We start from the raw sequence: 15226 nt of genomic DNA, 5'->3' as shown, positions 1-15226 counted from the left end.
TAAAGACCTATTGGACAACATATTAAAAATTGCTTAGAAAGCATTGCATTTACGGCAAAAGGCAAGCACGAAGGCTATTTACACAATATTCCAAAGCCAACAAAACCAAACAGATACATATTGATCATTTAGGACCAGTTAATACAAAAGTGAAGAAATCGAGGCATATTTTAGTAATTGTTGATAGCTCTACAAAGTTTGTAAGATTATATTCTACAAAAACCACAAAGTCAACTGAAGCGATAGCAGCACTGGAAAATTATTGCAGATCATATAGCACCCCCGAATGTATAGTGTCAGATCGAGATTCCTGTTTTACTTCCTCAGAATTTTTAAACTTTCTAAAGACTCGTAACGTAGCTCATACACTAATAGCGACAGGTTCGCCCAAAGCGAATGGACAGGTAGAGCGGATAAATCGTAGGCCCAATGCTTGCAAAATTACTAAGTTCAGAACCGAGTTGAGGTTTTGAAAAAATACTAGGAGAAATTGAGTTTGCGATAAATAATACAGTTCATAGAATGATTAGTGAACATCCACGTGTAATGTTATTTGGAGTCGGCCAAAGAGGTAGTTTGGTTGACTGCCTTAGAGAAAATTTAGACGAAGAATAAAAGGAAGGAAGCACTATTGAAAGTATCAGAAAAAATGCTCGAGAAAGGGAAATTTAATTACCAAATTATTATGTGTCGAACAAGAATAGCAAATGACTGAAAGCGACTCTATTTAAACAAGGAGACTATGTTGTAGTAAAAAATTTCGATTATCACACAGGAGCTTCAAAAAAACTTGTCCCAAAGTTTAAAGGACGTTTTAAAGTAGTTAAATGTATAGGAAACGATCGTTACGTAGTTAAAGATGTCGACGGATTTCAGCAATCTAGAATCCCCTACTCGGGAGTTTGGGCAGCAGCTAATATGAAACCTTGGTTTGGTTGGTCGAAAAGCAAAAATAACGATATAAAGGATATTACAAGTGAGGAGATAAACGAAAATGAAGAATATGAAGAAACAAATGAAAGCGAAAGTAAAACTGAAGAAACAAATAATAATTTAAATGAGGAGGTTATCGAAGGAAATGTAAATGATATGTTTAACGAGGCGAATAAAATAGTCGGAGACGACTTAGTAAATAACTCAAATAAAAATTCAAGTATAGACATAAATGAAAGAAAAATTATAAAGGAAAATAAGCATAAGAAGTATCGTCACTGTTTGCTAAACCCATATTGTCGGTCATTGTTTATTGTTTGTTGTTTATTGTTGGCATATGAAGAAGGAAAAAACTTAAAGTCTAGTGTAAGTTAGTTTAGGGCGAAGGCGGGAGCATAATAAAGCTCTCTCTCGCTCTTTGCGAATTCGCCCAGCCTTCGCAAACGTCTGTTAAGCTAGGCCTAAGAACATATGTATGTATATGTAAAACAGAAGATCATCTCGAAAATTGAATTCACCCCGAGCACACGCATTTCTTTTTCATTCTCGTCGTTGCGAAAGTGAAAATTAATTATTCTTGCCACCAAAGTTTGGTTAATATTTTTTAATAAACTAATTAAAAACTTCATGTCGCCCCCGGGTGGACAAGATACATAGTTTAAACAAAAGGCAACATTCAATTAAAGTGACAGTGACACATATATAATACATACACATATATTTATACATAAAAGTGCAATATAAAAAATTGTTCTTTGTTTTTTTGAGTGCAAAAAAAAAAAAAAATTATTGTTGCCCGCGACGCGCTATTGTGTTTAAATAATAAATATATATTAAACATATTCCGTGTCGGTCGCGAAATACCCTGCTTCCGGAATTGCCGCCACCACCGAGGGAACTTCTAAGGAAATCAGAGGTATTTGTGCAAAAAATTGAAAGCTAGAGTTATAGACAAATATAATGTTTATTGACTTGTGCTGGAATATTGCACCTCGCTTTCAGTTCTTGGCACATATGTACGTATCAATATAGTAGAGCTAGATTGTATGCAAATTATCCAATTTATTTGTTGATAAAATACATACACATACATATATTGAATCGCTTTTGGACGCAACATTTATTTATTATTTTGTACTGTATTATTGCAATCGCTGTCGCCCCCTTCCCCCTCTCGTTCGTTGAAACTCGCATTAATAGTTGGGAAGTTAATCCAAGCTTGCGCACTAATACACAGACAGCCTTATATACTAGCAGCTGCAGCGGTGAACTTCTCGTTTTCGCTTCGCTTTTACACCGCTACCCACGTTGTTGTTGTTTGGCCCTTTTCGTTGGCGCGCTTAGATTAGCGGACCGCCAAGTGACGCGATACCCTGTATTCTGCGGGTATACTCTTTTCGGTGTCATTTCGCACCCACTATTAATTGATACTGCGTAACTTGAATTTCAATTTAAATAATTTGTTTTCGTTGCTCTCATTAGAAAAAATATTTAATACATTTCGAACAATAAATTAATAATTTATTAAATTAAAAATAACCTATTTTTTTTGGTTTATTAAATTTCTAATTATTGATTCGAAGGTTATTAAATTATATTTTCGGTTAGCTTAAGGCCCTCAGCTGCTATAGCTAATCCAAAATTCCGCATAATTTTAATCATGCGTTAATTTCTCAATAATAATAATAATATTTTCGGTCTGATTTGAGATAATTTATTTCGGCCATTTATTTATTTAATTTGGATATAATTTAATTTAATTAATTTAAATATTTAATTTGAAATGAGCCTAGAAACCAAAAATAAATCGATTCTGGAAGAGCTGAAAAGCAAGCTCCAAAGTCGGGTCAGAACAATTCTCCGATTAAATGAGCGATTAGAAACTGGATCGAATCCGATATTAGAGGAAGAATTGAATTGTCGACTAGAAAACTTAAATGCTTCAATTAATAAGGCAAATCAACTACAAGAACAGATAGAAGACATAGATTGTGGCGACGAGTTGGAAGAACTTTGTATAGTGACCAAGGCAAAAATAATGTCCCTGTTGTCTGCCTTGAAGGTAGCAAGCGTCAGCGAAGCTCCGGGACCAGCTGCTGTAGCTCCAACTCGTGCGCGACTTCTGAATTTGGCATTGCCAAAATTCAGTGGAGATTATTCGGAGTTCAAAAATTTCATCAGCCTTTTCGAAACTTCGGTTCATAAAGACGCCAGCATTCCAGTTATCGAAAAATTTAACCATTTAATTTCATGTCTCTCTGGTGAAGCTTTAGGAACAATTAAAGCTTACCAAGTCACCGAGAGCAATTACGAAAAGGCACTAGCCAGTTTAAAAAAGGTTTACGATAGGAGATGATACAAATATTTCGAATGCAATGTTGATATATTTGGTATTGAATAGAGTCGACCCAGTGACTAAAGAAAAATGGGAGGAACAGCTCGATTATGAGACTTTGCCGCTTTGGGCCGATTTTGAAAAAATGTTAAATCGCCGATATCAGCATTTATTAGCTGAAGAATCGACAAAGCCGAAGAAAGATAAAATTGTGTCGAGCAACCACATATTCGTAGCTCATTTTCGTGTTCCTCCTCCAACAGCAAGCCTCAGCAAACTTGTAGCTATTGCAATGCAGCAGATCATTTGCTACAGAATTGTAGCCCGTTTGGGCGTCTCTCTGTAAGGTAAAAGTTCGAGTTTGTTAAGTCTGCCTCCTTATGTATTAATTGCCTGCGAAAAGGCCATACTGTTTCGAAATGTAAAGGCAAAAAGTGTCGAGCCTGTGACCGCTCACACCATATTCTGCTTCATAGATATACAGTGCGTGAGAACAGTTTTGCGTTGCCACCCCCGCCAGAGACCATATCTCCTACTTTTAACCAAGATCAGCCTTCCACGTCACATGTTATGCATGCCACGTCCTTGGACAGGGTGATTTTGGCTACGTCAATCGTAAGCGTCGTGGAGGAGTCGTGTATCAACTTACTTGGTATTGGCGAGTCCAATTCTCAAGACAAAAAAAAGGCACACACAGTGGTGAAGTCGCGAATAAATGGTAGTGAGTTCGTGTTCGATTTCTGGATCTTAAAATCGATCTCCGGTTACCAACTTGATCAGTTGGGGAACGTCAATGATTGGAAGCTCCCAAAGAAGCTACCATAAGCAGACCCATACTTCCATAGGAGCAGAATCATTTTTCGAATTGCTAGCTGTTGGTCAAATTAGACAAGGTCCTGACTATCCAACTCTACAAAAGACCCTACTTGGTTGGGTTGTTTCGGGCAGATATAAGTCTGCAGTCCCGAAACAAGTTGTGAATAGTTTCAGTTGTAGTGAAGAACCTTTAGTATCGATTGACAGCACACTACAGAAATTTTGGTCGCTGAAGGAAATGCCATATCCAAAGAAAATTCTGTCGCCTGAGCACAAGTTATGTGAAGACCATTATAGAAAGACTACTCAGGTATTGCCATCAGGTCGGTTTGAAGTTAGGCTGCCGTTTAAATCTGATCCAAATGGATTAGGCAACTCCTTCGAGGTTGCAAAACGGCGGTTTTTGTTGCTTGAGCGAAGGTTGTCTCGAGATCCTAACTTGAAGACCATGTACTTGGAATTCATGGAAGAATATCTCGCCCTAGGTCATATGTCGCCTACAGACAACAAAATCCCTTCCACTCCACATTATGTCATTCCCCATCAATGCGTGTTAAGGCCCCAGAGTACGTCAACAAAATTGCGCGTCGTGTTCGATGCGTCCAGCAAAACATCGTCTCAGGTGTCCTTAAACGACATCCTGATGGTGAGGCCGACAATTCAAGAATACTCCGCTTCTGGCTGCACAGGTATGCCCTGACTGCCGATGTAAAAAAGATGTATCGCCAAGTAATGGTTAATGAAGCGGATAGGAAGTTTCAACTCATAGTGTGGAGGAGAGACCCCTCTGAATCCTTGAGATTATACAAGCTCAACACCGTCACATATGGTACTGGACCAGCCCCATTTCTGGCTATTCGGTATTTAAAGAAGTTGAGTGAATCTGCTAAATTTTCATTCCCTAGAGCTGCCGACGTAATTGGATCCGATTTTTACGTCGATGACATGTTAACTGGTGCTGCATGCGTAGAGAGCTAAAGACAATTAAGTCTGAAGTGTCTCAGGTTCTTCAAACAGCATGTTTTGAATTGACAAAGTGGTTTTCAAACTCACCTGAGGTCACTGCATCTGAGAGCACAGTTAAGTCGATACCCATCACGGATTCAGAGTCAACTAAGGCGTTAGGAATATCGTGGTTGCCTAGCGAAGATGCCTTCAAGTTCAAAATTGGCACTTCTACGGTTACCATCCTGATCAGTCGGTGAACGTCAGTGATTGGAAGATCCCGAAGAACCTACCATTAGCAGACCCATATTTCTACAAGTCACAAAAAATTGATATGTTGATAGGAGCAGAATCATTTTTCGAATTGCTAGCTGTTGGTCAAATTAGACAAGGTCCTGACTATCCAACTCTACAAAAGACCCTACTTGGTTGGGTTGTTTCGGGCAGATATAAGTCTGCAGTCCCGAAACAAGTTGTGAATAGTTTCAGTTGTAGTGAAGAACCTTTAGTATCGATTGACAGCACACTACAGAAATTTTGGTCGCTGAAGGAAATGCCATATCCAAAGAAAATTCTGTCGCCTGAGCACAAGTTATGTGAAGACCATTATAGAAAGACTACTCAGGTATTGCCATCAGGTCGGTTTGAAGTTAGGCTGCCGTTTAAATCTGATCCAAATGGATTAGGCAACTCCTTCGAGGTTGCAAAACGGCGGTTTTTGTTGCTTGAGCGAAGGTTGTCTCGAGATCCTAACTTGAAGACCATGTACTTGGAATTCATGGAAGAATATCTCGCCCTAGGTCATATGTCGCCTACAGACAACAAAATCCCTTCCACTCCACATTATGTCATTCCCCATCAATGCGTGTTAAGGCCCCAGAGTACGTCAACAAAATTGCGCGTCGTGTTCGATGCGTCCAGCAAAACATCGTCTCAGGTGTCCTTAAACGACATCCTGATGGTGAGGCCGACAATTCAAGAATACTCCGCTTCCGGCTGCACAGGTATGCCCTGACTGCCGATGTAAAAAAGATGTATCGCCAAGTAATGGTTAATGAAGCGGATAGGAAGTTTCAACTCATAGTGTGGAGGAGAGACCCCTCTGAATCCTTGAGATTATACAAGCTCAACACCGTCACATATGGTACTGGACCAGCCCCATTTCTGGCTATTCGGTATTTAAAGAATTTGAGTGAATCTGCTAAATTTTCATTCCCTAGAGCTGCCGACGTAATTGGATCCGATTTTTACGTCGATGACATGTTAACTGGTGCTGCATGCGTAGAGGAGCTAAGTACAATTAAATCTGAAGTGTCTCAGGTTCTTTAAACAGGAGGTTTTGAATTGACAAAGTGGTTTTCAAACTCACCTGAGGTCACTGCATCTGTGAGCACAGTTAAGTCGATACCCATCACGGATTCAGAGTCAACTAAGGCGTTAGGAATATCGTGGTTGCCTAGCGAAGATGCCTTCAAGTTCAAAATTGGCACTTCTGTCATGGGTCTCTAAGCGACAAAACGGAACATAGTATCGGTGACATCGAAGCTGTTTGACCCCCTCGGCTTGTTAAGTCCCATAGTGATTAAAGGAAACATCCTATTGCAGGAACTCTGGCTTAATAAGTTAGATTGGGATGAGTCAATTCCGATGCATTTTGAAACAGCTTGGGATATGCTAAAAGGCACTCTGTCTCAACTGGATGAGATATCGATTCCTCGGTTCGTGCATACCGACCCATTGTCACCGGTATAGCTACATGCCTTTGCCGACGCCTCCATGAGAGCTTATGGAGCTTGCGTCTATATTCGTAGCAAAACTGCCGAAGGTTTTAAATTATCGTTGTTGACTTCAAAGTCAAAAGTAGCGCCGCTCAAGACCAAAACGCTCCCAAGGCTTGAGTTATGTGCCGCTCACCTTCTCGCAGATCTCTGCCATAGAATCAAACCCTTTAAAAGTCCCTATCGAACGAATTGTATACTGGTCGGACTCTGAAGTTACTCTTCACTGGATTCGATCTCATCCATTGTCGTTGTCGACATTCGTTTCGAACAGGGTAGCGGAGATTCAAGAATGGTCAGGAGAAGCTACATGTTGGCATGTTCCCACAAAGCAAAACCCAGCAGATATCGTTTCGAGAGGTTGTGACGTCGACGAGATAGGGCAGTCGATCTGGTTCACTGGCCCACCATTTCTGAAGGACGAAGAAGAAAACTGGCCCACAAATGCGCATTTCGAGCCGGATGAGGAAGTCTTGCGTCAGGAAGCTAGGAAGACTGTGGTCGGGCTGACCGCTGCTGTGCAAACTTCCGATTTGCTGGATGTTACGAGGGGTTTTCGTCACACCTCAAACTGCTTAGAGTGTTCGCATATATGTTCCGCTTTACAGGAAAATGCAAAGACAAGAGTATAGTTTTCGAAGAAACTCTGTCACCGACTGAATATAATGAAGCGTTTCATAAGATTATCGAAATAGTACAAAAGCACGAGTATCAAGTAGAAATTGAAAAGGTTCGTAAAGGCTCCAAGGTCGGCCCAAGTCTTCAGCGATTGAACCCATTCATCCGTGAGGATACAGGCACTTGGTGCAACTTTTTGTTGTTGCGAGTTGGGGGGCGACTAGCTAACGCTTCTATATTATATGATGCAAAGTTTCCCTTGCTGTTGACGAAACGCTCGCAGTTTGTGCAGAGCTACGTCCGGCATTTGCACCATTCCAATTTTCATGTCGGCCCTCGAGCACTTGTGAGCATCCTACGACAGCGTATTTGGACCGTAAACGCTCAGGAACTCTGCAGTCAGACAGTTCGATCATGTGTGCGCTGCTTCAAATGCATGCCTCGACTGATGACACAAATTATGGGAAATCTACCAGCAGATAGACTCCGTGCTCTCCGCCCATTTGCGATATGTGGCGTTGATTTTTGTGGCCCTGTCTATACGACATTAAAAATTTGAGTAAGGCCCCCGTATAAGTCCTACGTTGCCTTATTTGTTTGTTTTGCGTCCAAGGCGGTTCACTTAGAGATTGTCTCAGATCTAAGTACTGATTCTTTTCTATTGGCTTTTCAAAAATTCATTGGTCGACGAGGATGTCCGCAGACGGTGCATTGCGACAACGCGACGAACTTCGTCGGAGCGAGTCGGCACTTCCTGGCTCTTCGCGATCGGATCGAGGAGCAGGCGGACGCGAGTTCGCATCAAAAAGCGGATGCAAATTTGCGTTTACACCCCCTCGGGTTCCGCACATATGCGGACTATGGGAGGCAGGTGTGAAAACTGCAAAGCACCTACTCCTACGAGCGGTGGGCAGCGCACTTCTCAACGCCGAAGAGCTAGCAACAGTCCTCGTCGGGATCGAGGCCACGATGAACTCGGGGCCCCTCGGAGCGCTCAGCCAGGACCCAAGCGACGGAGAGGCGCTAACTCCCGGGCACCTGCTGACAGGCGGGCCGCTCATCGCAGCACCAGCACTCCGGACCCCGGACCAGGCGGGTCTCAGTTGCTTGCGGCGATGGCGGCTTGTCTCGTCAGTCAGACAAACGTTCTGGCGCCGATGGTCCCGGGAATATGTCCTAGGCCTTCAGGTTCGGGGCAAGTGGCACGAGAAGAAGGCCAACGTCGAGGAGGGCCAACTCGTCGTCGTGGCAGAGGACAACCTGCTGCCTCAACAGTGGCTCCTGGGAAGGATCGTCGCGACGCACGCAGGAGAGGACGGCAAGGTGAGGGTCGTCGACCTTAGGAGGAGTGATGGAGCCATCTTCCGGAGGGCGATCCACAAGCTGGCGCCGCTGCTGATTTGTTGAAGCCGTGGGGGCGTTCAACGGGGCCGGTGTTGGCTGAACCCATATGGTCGGTCATTGTTTATTGTTTGTTGTTGGCATATGAACAAGGAAAAAACTTGAAGTCTTGTGTAATTTAGTTTAGGGCGAAGGCGGGACCATAATAAAGCTCTCTCTCGCTCTTTGGGAATTCGCCCCGCCTTCGCCAACCTCTGTTAAGCTAGGCCTAAGAACATATATGTAAAATAAAAGATCATCTCGAAAATTGAATTCACACCGAGCACACGCATTTCTTTTTCCTTCTAGTCGCTGAGAAAGTAAAAATTAATTATTCTTGCCACCAAAGTTCGGTTAATATTTTTTAATAAACTAATTAAAACTTCAGTCACTGTAATAATAAAATAGTCTAAGTGTATAATAATATAGGTAAAAGAAAAGAATTTAACATTAATTAAGCCAGGATCAGGAGATCCTTGTTGGTCAGAATGACCAAATTGTTGTAGCCCTAAGCATATATGTTTTATATTTATACACACTTTTTTATAGTAGCCCTAAGCATTTCTGTTTTGTAAAGATACACACTCTAGCACACTAGCAGCCCTAATCATTCCGTCTTGCGAGTGATCTCCAACTGAAAGGACGTGTGTGAGGACTTGAAAATCCGCACAAATGTGGATGGTAATCGCATAAGGAGGGCCTGCCGTTGTGGCCATGTGTATTTTTGGCTATATTTGCCTTGTTAGGCGACAGTGTGTGGTATTTTCCCACTTTATTTGTTTGTTTTGGTTTGGGTTTTCCTTAAGTAGTATTCTACATGTGCCGTCACTCGGGTGATGGACAAGGGGACTAACGTGTAGTTTCAAGCTTGCTAGAAGAACGCGCCGTGATTGTCCATTTACCCGGAAGTGCAACTATACTCTCCACGAGAGGGCGGCTGGGAACAGGTCTCCTGGCAAGGTTATCTCCCTGCCAGAGGATGGTAGTCGGGCGTCCCAGGCCGGGCTAAGGTGTCATTCGACCCGTGCCGAGAGTCAGCTTGACTGAGGGCCCGGGTCAAAAAATAGCTCAGTCTCAAACGGAGAGCTCAGGGTACCTGGCGACCCCCTGTTCTAAGAAGCCTTACCCAGGCGTCGCAGATCTCCGCCCGGGTGGTACGTCCTTTTCTCCGCAACTCGTGGGAATCACATGGAGAACCTGGTTCTCACCAGGTTTTTTTAAAAATTTCCACCACTTAAAAAGTCTAGTTTTACATTGCCTTAACATAACAATTATTCAAATTCAACATAGAAATAACAATAGCACAATTTATGTACATAATAATGCATAATAATTTTCAATACGACTTTATATTAGAATAAGTGTCATTAGAGTATTCAGCGTGCGACGTGTGAAATATTTAATTTGTCAATGATTCTTTGGTGCCTATGTCCGCACTTCGTGCTTCAAGAAATCAATTTTGCAATAAACAGTTTCCTTATTTTTATTTATTTCATAAATAATATGTTTGTTTATGAACTATTTTTATGAAATATTTATTTTTTAAATGTAATTTCTTTTTTTTTCCTAATTTATAGTTTTAAATTACAGTACTTAGAATAATTTACTTTGTATACGTATTAATTATTTACTCTACATAGTTATTTAGTTGAATTACTAGTATGAAAATGACCCATTTTCAGTATTTTAAATGTAAATAAGATTCAGTTAAATTGTTATATTTTATTTTGATATTTTTAAAAATATCAGCAATTAAAAAACTTCTTTTAAACCATAATAGTCACGAATCGAAATTGACCAAAAAATTCATAAAATTTGTTTCTTAGATCAAAATTGAATTCGGCCCTAAAATCGTCTTGTAGCACAAGCACGCGCACATACACACGATCTCCTTTATTGTTTTTACTCATACAAGCAAGACAATTCTATTTTTAGATTTTAACGCTCTCGATTTTATGAGAGCGAAAAGAGAGCAATTTTGGTCGTCACCAAAAAAGTGGCTGCATAGTGCAAAACCAATGTATGGCCGTTACGCATCTTGTTATTATAATGTCTTTGGTCAGACCAATACTACTGTATGGGGAAGTGGAATGGTGGCCGGACCTAAAAAAGAAATCCAGCATGCTAGCAAAGATGCAAAGACGGCACTCTGCATCAGCAGTGCTTTACGCACCACCCCAAACGAAGCACTAAATGCCATACTTAACCTCCCAAGCCCAGAACTAGCTGGCATGGAACAGGCTACAGTAGAGGCAATCAGGCTTAGATATACCAAGCAGTGGAACCCACAAGTAGCGGGTCACTCATGTATCCTAAAACACATTCAAATAGTCCCCTCCAGGACAGAATACTGCCCTCCAACGGAACACATACAAACACCGTTCAACACAATTATCCCAGAGAGGGAAAGTGGAACTCACAGACACCTGGCCCCCCGAATGCTATGTGCTTCTATACGGACGGGTCAAAACTACAGAACAGAGTAGGAGGAGTTTATTCCGAACAGCTAGGCTTACGCATCTCGTTTAGACTCCCCGATCACTGCAGCGTCTTCCAAGCTGAAGTAGCAGCAATAAGGGAGGCCCTAAAACATTTGAAAGCACTAAAATCTCACACTTAAATATCTTCAGTGATAGCGAAGCAGCTATCAAATCGATTGGCTCAATCACAAGCCACTCAAAAACAGTATCGAATTGCCGCTCATCTTTACATAAGATGACACAATAATAGCAACGTCGTCCGCATAGGCTATTATCCTGCAGCCTTAATTTTTGTGATTTTGTCTGGACCTGCAGATTTGTATGGTTTAAAACTGTGTATCGCCCAATTTGGGACCTTTGGGTCTATGCACACTTCTATGGCGTTTGTTTGTTGGGAAGTGATAGCGTTTTGGCTGTTTCCTGGGAAGTGAGTGTCTAGAAGTATCTCCAGAGATTCCTCACTCGTGCTGGTCCAGGAGCCATCTTTGGAGAGTATTTTTCTAAGTCTGGCTGCTTCAGTTGCATTTTCAATTTCTAAGCAGAAGGAATGCCACGAGGATCGCTTTGCTTTCCTGATGGCTATTTTGTAGTTTGCAAGGGCTTTCTTATGGCCGGTCCACAGGACTCCTCATTTCCTGCCTTGGCCCTAATAAAAAGGGTTATGCAGTCCATTCGGAGGGGAGATAGTTCTGCTGACCATCATGGAGGTTTTCTTTTTCTTTTGGGCTGCCTTTTGGGGCCTTTTTTAGTGCATAGTTTCAGATTTCTGTGAAAATTGAAACTAGTTCGTTTAGACTAGAGATTGTTTGGGGGTATGGCGGGGGATCCGTTTGGATTTTTTCCCTTAAAATATTTTTGTATTTTTGGCAGTCATTTTTCTTTGGGTTTGTGAAAACTGCTGGCTTTGAGGGATTGATTGTAAGGGTCGTTTCTATGTACCTGTGGTCCGAGTAAGAGTACTTATCTAGCACCCTCCAGTGAATTACCGTATCTAATAGTGGTTTCGAGACGAGAGTTAGGTCTATTACCTCTTTTCGGTTCTTAATGATAAAGGTGGGGTCATTACCTTTATTACATATGAAGAGATTTGAACTAAAAATAAAGTTGAAGAGAGACCCACAGCGGTCGTTTGTGTTTGTACTTTCCCATTGTGGCCTATGTTCTGCTTTTCGCTGTCTTGTACCAGTCTTCTTACTAGCTCATTATATACGAGCTCATGTACCAGCTCATGTACGATGACAGCACTCGGAACGGAGATGGCTGACTTTTCACGGTGGCTGCTCCGTTATCTGCATTGCTGTAATTATGGAGCAGAAAAATGCTAAGGTGCTATGATGAAGGCCCTTACTTTACCTTCCCTGGGAGCTGTTAGAAGCTTATATTCCTTTGTCCCTAATCCTGAAACCTTTCCTCCTACTATCCAAGGTTCCTGGATCAGGACTATGTCGACTCCATCCTCGGCCAGATGGAGTTGGACAGCAGCAGAAGCTCCTTTACTGTGGTGGAGGTTTATTTGCAGAAGCCTCACGGACATCTGCTGTGGGCATCTCCACCACGGTTGTATCGGCTCCCTCTTCGTCCGATGTATCTTGGTCCGTCCAAGCACCTATGTTTCCTAGGCTGCGGAGAATTGAGGCATCGGTCGAGTAGCCGTCCTCGGCTTCCGATACCTCCCCCAGCCCCTTTACTGCGGCTTTGTATAGCTCGGCAGAGCGCTCGTCGTCACAGGCGATTACCTTGACGCTGCCTTGGAACCATCCCACGTCTTTGCAGACAGAAGGGGGGCCAGGATCTTTGGCTAAAATTTCAAAACATTTTGTGACTAGGGCTGCCTCCACCCACTTCCACTTGTTTCGTGGAATCCTGCCACTCGGGTTGTTTCTGTCGACCACGCCCAGGAGAATGCGGTTTTGCGCGATCTCTACAGAAGATCGCCCTGGCTGTACGCGTTGCCGCTTTGCCGAGGGGTCGGAGGGAACGTCCTGGGAGCGCTCCCTCTTAGGTGGAGGTCGATTTTAGACCTCTGTGGGCTTCGATGGCTTAGGGGCTTCCTTGTCGAAGTTTTGCAATAAGGATCTTGCCCATTCCACCTTCTTCATCCATTCAGCAGAAGGAGCCTTTATCGATTTCTCCTGGATGCGTACGATTTGCGTAGTTGAATTTGCCGTTACCGGTTGCCACTGAGTGCTTGCCGTCATTAGCTGCGCCTGAAGAGAGCATCATGGCACTAGGGCCTGGAGATGTTCCCATGGCGACGGCTTTGGGCGGCTTGCACTCAGTCGCCTAAGACTTGAGGCGGGGTTCATCCGAACCCGATCCCGTGGTGGAGGCCAGGCAGGTGGGCTCACTCGCCAGCTTCGCTGCCTTGAGGGTTGTTTGGCCAAACTAAGTTGTCACTGCCGATTGGGTAGGTTTTTTTGGGAGATCCTGACTCCTTTTTATTTTTGTTTGTAGACTTCATGTGATTCCCACGAGTTGCGGAGAAAAGGACGGTCCACCCGGGCGGAGATCTGCGACGCCTGGGTAAGGCTTCTTAGAACAGGGGGTCGCCAGGTACCCTGAGCTCTCCGTTTGAGACTGAGCTATTTTTTGACCCGGGCCCTCAGTCAAGCTGACTCTCGGCACGGGTCGAATGACACCTTAGCCCGGCCTGGGACGCCCGACTACCATTTGCCAGCATCCTCTGGCAGGGAGATAACCTTGCCAGGAGACCTGTTCCCAGCCGCCCTCTCGTGGAGAGTATAGTCGCATTTCCGGGTGAATGGACAATCACGGCGCGTTCTTCTAGCAAGCTTGAAACTACACGTTAGTCTCCTTGTCCATCAACCGACTGACGGCCACTAGCTGAGTAACGGGTATCAGATAGTCGGGAAACTCGACTATAGCGTTCTCTCTTGTTTTTATTTAAGACAATATCAAACACAAAATATTTCATTTCTATTAATGAAATACATTGCCTGGAGGAGGCTAACTATAAAATATTTAAATATTTTTCTTTAAACCTGACACCCTTTGGATACCATTGTTACAAAAATATACTTATATTTACTAATGGTTTAAAATTTTTTGGCAAATCGATAAAAATTTACATGACTAATACAAAAATTAAAAAATATCAAAACAATTTTCAAATGTGTGGGCATGGCAGTTTTGGGCGGTTTGTGGGCGTGGCAACATGAATCAACAAACTTGCGCTGCGTCTATGTCTCTGGAGTCTGTATGCTTAATCTCAACTCAGCTTTTGTAGTTCCTGAGATCTCGACGTTCATACGGATGGACGGACAGACGGACAGACGGACGGACGGACGGTCGGATAGACGGACATGGCTAGATAGTCGATCTGCTATTGATCCTGATCAAGAATATATATACTTGATATGGTCGGAAACGCTTCTTCTGCCTGTTACATACTTTTGAACGAATCTAGTATACCCTTTTACTCTACGAGTAACGGGTATAATGAGCACGAGAATATACGTATATAAATATATGAATATAGAGAAAACTCGGGAACAGGGTTCCATCAAACTTACCCCACTTTAATCCGAAGCGATGAGATCTCGACGCGTTGGATCCTGGATGTTGCTATATATATATACATATTGATAGAGTTATACTGTACATATACCTTCGTGCACAAAGTAGTTGTAACCGAACGAAAATAAAATATATAGACAAACAAAAATAAAAAAATACACAGTGTAGTATAGATATATATATATATTTTTTTTTTTTTTGAACTTATTGCGTTATTTATTGGATCTTCTCTTATTATGAGACTAACAATAATTATTCAAATCTTATTATATAAATTAGTTTAAGTACAATATTAAATAGTTGTATTAGTTAGAGACGGCCCTAGGATTTCTTTGCTGGGCTGGAGAATCTTTGCGCTTTAGTCTGCTGTGACTACATACACGCGTGAGCGACTTCGCGAGAGG

This window comes from Drosophila yakuba, chromosome 3R (genome assembly GCF_016746365.2).
Source record: "Drosophila yakuba strain Tai18E2 chromosome 3R, Prin_Dyak_Tai18E2_2.1, whole genome shotgun sequence".
Taxonomy (NCBI): Eukaryota; Metazoa; Arthropoda; class Insecta; order Diptera; family Drosophilidae; genus Drosophila; species Drosophila yakuba.
This window is presented reverse-complemented; position numbering follows the sequence as displayed.